At 44.5% G+C, this 6,295-nt stretch overlaps 1 long non-coding RNA gene across 2 annotated transcripts; it reads left to right on the forward strand.

The window, feature by feature from the left end:
* Positions 1 to 346: 346 nt before the first annotated feature.
* Positions 347 to 4,210, forward strand: LOC123163955 (uncharacterized). 2 transcript variants are annotated; one of them, XR_006482109.1, is made up of 3 exons: positions 347 to 481; positions 2,871 to 2,981; positions 3,921 to 4,210. It is a non-coding gene; the product is annotated as an uncharacterized lncRNA (long non-coding RNA). The 2 variants fall into 2 exon arrangements; XR_006482108.1 differs by lacking the exon at positions 347 to 481 and adding an exon at positions 1,507 to 1,642.
* The last annotated feature ends 2,085 nt before the right edge of the window (positions 4,211 to 6,295 follow it).

Raw genomic sequence — 6,295 nt, forward strand, 5'->3', positions numbered from 1 at the left:
TCATACGTAGTTCTTTGGTTAGGAAACGATGGACGAACTTGCACCTATTACCCCTTCCACTAGATTTACAGACGCGCAATTTATTTTGCTGTTATTGTTTTTCGCCCACACTCTAGGGCAAAGATGCCATGGCCTCGGTCTGGGCCCACGCTCACACTTACACAGGGGCCCGCTCAGATGTGACAAAGACATAAGGCCTTGTTTGGTACGCGAGGATTGGGGGGGTTTTGAGCGGACATTCCTCGCGTGGCCCAGAAATCGCGCAAAACCCCGACGGCCCGTTTGATATGCGAGGATTCCACGGCCCAACCCCTCCGATACCCCCTTTCCACGCGGTTTTCAGCCCCCGAGGGGGGAGTCGAGGATTCGGAGGAGACGACGCCGCCACCGCCCGCTCAACGCACCGCCGCCAGAATCCTCCTCAAGACGCCACCGCCCGACGCCTCGACGCCAGCGTACCTCCTCCGGCATACCCCCGGCTGTAAGTCCTCGTCTCCCCTCGCCTCGCCTCTCCCTCTTTCTCCTCGTGATCTAGGTTTCTTCCACCCCTCCGCCATGGCTGCCGCCTCGTCCTCACCAGAAAGCTCGCCAATCACGCCGTCCCTGAGGGCACCTAGACCTTCACCAAGTTAACCTCCTGCTCCTCCGAGGCTGCTGTTGGCTCCGCTTATCTCTCTGCAAGTAGTGGCAGTGGTAGTGCTCTCTGCTTATCTCTCTGCAAGTAGTGGCAGTGGTAGTGTTCTCTGCTTATCTCTCTGCAAGTATTGACATGCCCTTTGGCCGAATTTTATTAGAAGCCAATACTGATGTACTTGAGCAGATTTATTAGAACCCACGGATGCTTCAGTTCTTCAGTCTGGAGCAGACAATTTCTTCAGATGTCATTGTCTTTTCCTGAGCAGAATTGATGTATTGATGCTTTAATCCGCTATTCCTCGACCACTACTGTTGTTGCGTCCGCGCTCATAAACAAAATCTTGTAATCTAGTGGAAAGGAGTAGTGTATGCATAATTGCATACGGTCTGAAGCTATAATTGTCCAAAATCCGGTGTTTGCCGCTGCAATCCAAGTAAAGTATTTGTAAATTAGGGATGGTGATGGTGTTGTGTGTATGTGCTGTAACCATGGACAGCTCTAGTATATTAATTGCTAGTTCAAGGTCATATGTAATTCTTTGGTTAGGAAACGATGGACGAACTTGCACCTATAACCCCTTGCACTAGATTTACAGACGCGCAATTTATTTTGCTGTTATTGTTTTTCGCCCACACTCTAGGGCAAAGATGCCATGGCCTCGGTCTGGGCCCACGCTCACACTTACACAGGGGCCCGCTCAGATGTGACAAAGACATAAGGCCTTGTTTAGTACGCGAGGATTGGGGGGGTTTCGAGCGGACATTCCTCGCGTGGCCCAGAAACCGCGCAAAACCCCGACGGCCCGTTTGATATGCGAGGATTCCACGGCCCAACCCCTCCGATACCCCCTTTCCACGCGGTTTTCAGCCCCCGAGGGGGGAGTCGAGGATTCAGAGGAGACAACGCCGCCGCCGCCCGCTCAACGCACCGCCGCCAGAATCCTCCTCAAGACGCCACCGCCCGACGCCTCGACGCCAGCGTACCTCCTCAGGCATACCCCCGGCTGTAAGTCCTCGTCTCCCTCGCCTCGCCTCTCCCCCTTTCTCCTCGTGATCTAGGTTTCTTCCACCCCTCCGCCATGGCTGCCGCCTCGTCCTCACCAGCAAGCTCGCCAATCACGCCGTCCCTGAGGGCACCTAGACCTTCACCAAGTTCACCGTCTGCTCCTCCTAGGCTGCTGTTGGCTCTGCTTATCTCTCTGCAAGTAGTGGCAGTGGTAGTGCTCTCTGCTTATCTCTCTGCAAGTATTGACATGCCCTTTGGCCGATTTTTATTAGAAGCCAATACTGATGTACTTGAGCAGATTTATGAGAACCCACGGATGCTTCAGTTCTTCAGTCTGGAGCAGACAATTTCTTCAGATGTCATTGTCTTTTCCTGAGCAGAATTGATGTACTGATGCTTTAATCCGCTATTCTTCGACCACTACTGTTGTTGCGTCCGCGCTCATAAACAAAACCTTGTAATCTAGTGCAAAGGAGTAGTGTATGCATAATTGCATAGGGTCTGAAGCTATAATTGTCCAAAATCCGGTGTTTGCGGCTGCAATCCAAGTAAAGTATTTGTAAATTAGGGATGGTGATGGTGTTGTGTGTATGTGCTGTAACCATGGACAGCTCTAGTATATTAATTGCTAGTTCAAGGTTATATGTAATTCTTTGGTTAGGAAACGATGGACGAACTTGCACCTATTACCCCTTCCACTAGATTTAGAGTGTAAATCAATCTCTTGTCATTCCATCTTCTCAAATGACCAGCAAAAGTGTAGCCCATCTCTAGATCCGTTGTTCAGGACTAACAGGTGTATGTTTGATAGATCTTGGAGATCATTCTCGTTTGGAAATTTGGCTGGATGCTAAAGCTATACTAAGTTTAGTTGCCTTGAGAAATCTGGAGTATCCAATTTATGCATTCTTTGGTTTGAAATCTGGAGTAACCAATTTATGCGTTGAAGCATTAGGTGCAAAAGGATCTGATTATTTCCGGGTTTTTTCTGATGAGCTTTACCTTGTATTCCACTGAGATGCATCAAACATACTTTCTCGTTGCCCAGCTTTTAGTTTGTTTGTAGTTATCAGTTATATTAGACTCACGCACGAATCGTTCCTGTGCAATGCAAGTTATGTGTTCAAGCGTAGCCCTCTGGATGTGGTCAATCTCATCTTTATGTGCTATCTGGACTCTTTAATATGGTTGTCTTGTGTTCTGATCATTCCTGTTCAATACTATGCAGAGGATTTTCCGCAGCTACCTCGACGCGCCGCCGCCGACCGCAGTCTCTTCGACACGCCGCCGCCGACCGCAGTCTCCTCGACACCGGCCAGGGAAGCTGGCATTTCCCCCCGTATGTACCTCTGTGCGTCCCCCTCCCGTCCCCCTGTACTCATTAGTCTAGGGTTCTTGGTCTTTGAGAGATGCCTCTCGGTCTGGTTCGCTACTTCTCCGCCCACCATGGTCACCATTCTAGGCTCTAGGGACATTCAGTTGGGTTTTGAACTCTGCATATGTAACTAGTACACTAGTAAATAAACATACACAAAGCCCCTAGCTAGCAAGTAAATAGTCCATATTGTGAGCTTCATTGAATAGTTGTTCGAATTTCAAGGAAATAAACATACATACATCCAGGGCAATATTTCATTGTGAGTTTTTAACACATTCTAAGAATTTTAGAAGTCCAACCGTCTTCCAGTTTCAAATGTGCTTTGCTTCACTTCGGAAGATGCCAGTTGTTTGAATTTTAACTCTGCGATCTGCTTGAGATTTTTTGTTTTATTTTGTTCTGAACCTTGTGCTTCTGCCTTTGATGATTTCGTCGAATTCACCATTGACCTAGGTCTTGGTTTAATTCCATCATCATGCTGTACATGTGTACTACTTTTTCTGCTGAATTCTTTTGATCTGATGTCTGGGTGCCAACTGATAACAGGAGATGTACAGACTAAGGATGGAAAGTTTTTATTTGACCAGATTGGGTAACTTCACACTGAATTATGTTTTCAGGGGCAAGATGTCATTGCGAGCTTTAATATCATTTACTCAAAACACATGTTCATCATGAGCGGCACGTACTGATCTGCATATAAATTGAATAGTTGTTATGCATAAAACCTAACATGATGGCACAGTTTAAACATGTAAATGTTCTAAGGTGATTTTTGTAGCACGCATAATCAGTTTATGAATATCCAAGGTTGAAATATTAAAGTGGCTCCATATTTTTTATTTGTTCAGGTTTTTTTTCCGCATCTAACCCTTGGACCAATTCATCTGTTTTTTATAGGGACCTGATCTCGCGGAAGACGGGCGACCACGCTTTGCTGCCACATGTCTCCTCCACACCCTGCAGCCTGCAAACATGTCTCGGAGCATTCGCCGATCAAACATGTGTTTATGTTGTAATGAATCGTTAACTTTCTTTGATCGAACATCTTGTATTTTTCATTTGGACCGTGGCATGTATGCATGTAGCATTTTCATTTGAACCGTTGATAGTACTCGCAGCAGATTATATGAGCCTTTTTGTTATTTTGCGTAATCTAGTTGCACCTTTGTTGCAAGTACATTTCTTCTGTGAGCTTCTGAAGTTGTAAAGTTACATTTTTAATTATAGTATACCAATTTTGCAAACCCTCTGGACCAATCCCTGTGTACCAAATAGTAGGGGTATATGTGAGGGGTTTGGGGATTAGGGGGATTTGAGAGGATTGGGTGGAAGGGAGGGATTCACCAAATCCTCCCAAATACCCTCCTCCCAAAACCTCTCAAATACTCTTCTACCAAACAAAGCCTAAAGAGGATTTCAATCGACATGCAAAGAAATAAGGAACGAAATGATATTGAGTACGGAAGAAAATAAGAGGGGACTTGAACATACATGTATAAAGACCAAAGAAGGAAAGAAATTGAGTCCTTGTGACAGGAATATAAGGAAGGAGCGCTCTGTCCACGCCTTCTATATAAATCTCAACATGACAAAGAAAATTAAGAAAGAAAAGGAGACCACGCCTTTTATAATTAAAAGGGATTTCTGAAGAAATAAGGAAAGAAAGAAATTCAATCCTTGCGACAGGAAATAAACAGAGGGGAAGCCTTCAAGATAAGGAAGGGAGTCTATGCAGACCACGCCTTCTAATTAAAATAGATTCCCGAGAGCATGCATAATCAAAGGAATGGTGGTTAGCTCTTAGATCCAATTAAAATTAAAATGAGATTACAGGCTGGGCATATTGGTAGTTGGAATATAGCCAGGTTTTATTTTTTGAAAGCTTGTTAGCCGGTTTATACCCCTCATTCTCGAGTAGTTCTTTGAAAAAAAAGAACAATGCATACATTTAAAAAGATGGTCTACTGGAAAGAACTTCATGTTAGGGATATTTGACAATACTTATTGTTTTTAAAGAAACATTAGTCATTAATGTAGTGTTGATGTAGTGTTGTTCATCTGCTGCTGAATTCTTGGTGGAAATATCAGGGGACAGAGAGAACAACCAGCCTGTCTAACAATACGATATTGTGTAGGAAGCAATCCATAACAAATCAGACAACTAAACTATATAGAGAAGGGTGTTGTACCTTGGGTGAGAGAATCTTGGATGCTATACATTTTTATTAACAACACATAAATACATACAATCACATCAAGAAAGATATAGAAACTTTTGGAAGGAAGAGAATAATGTGAGGATTTGCTGCCCAGTGCTCATGACTCACCTTGGTGAGAAGGGCAGTGAGCTTGCCGTCTTTCCGGTGTTGGGGACGACCTTGCTAGGAGGTCAGTAGGGCGAGTGGAGGAGACCCTAGCGGTGCAAGAAACCCTAAAGTGAAGGGCGTCCGCAAGTGTGCAACGTTTCGCACGCGCGTAAGCGAGCGTTCCTACAAATTGTGGTACCACCGATGTCCACTTTGCAAGATATGTGACTAAAATACAACTTAGGTGCAATTTGTGGTACCAAATGTGTTCACACCTCGGTGAACTAGTAAGCCCCTTTAATCAGATCCTGAGAAATAGTATAATAATTAAATAAATGAAAAAATCAGGGGCACTGTAGAGAATATCATTGCAATATCCTGCTCCTTTTTCTCGCAACACTAGAGGATTGTTGCAATATGTTGTACGTATTACCATACATGCACAAGTTGTCGCAATATGTAATAGTTATTGCCACACAACGAAGGTGAGGCAAAAAGTCGCCCTATTACAACCAATACATGTTTTGTTGCAATAAGAAGCAATGTATTTTGCAACAGGATCTATGGCCAGCGCCACATGTCAGAATTGTTGCAATATATGTCTAAATATTGCCACAAAGATTTACATTATCGCAATACCTAGTCTTTATTGCAACAAAATGACCACTTCACGCAACAAGTCGCAATTGTCGCAATATCACTACCATATTGCAACGCTGATGCAGCTTGTGGCAATACGTGGCTTCTATTGCAACAAAATGAGTACCTAGCGCGATGGAACGAAACTGTGGCAATATGTAGATCCTATTACCACGAACTGGAATTTTGTGGTACTATAGCATTTTATTGCAACAAAATATAGTTGTAGCAATAAATTTTGTTGCAATAGAACGGAATCCTTGTAGTGGCCCACGTCACGCATTCAACGCGGGTGATGGGGAAGCGCAACTGACGAAGGAGTTATTG

This window comes from Triticum aestivum, chromosome 7D, assembly GCF_018294505.1.
Source record: "Triticum aestivum cultivar Chinese Spring chromosome 7D, IWGSC CS RefSeq v2.1, whole genome shotgun sequence".
Taxonomy (NCBI): domain Eukaryota; kingdom Viridiplantae; phylum Streptophyta; class Magnoliopsida; order Poales; family Poaceae; genus Triticum; species Triticum aestivum.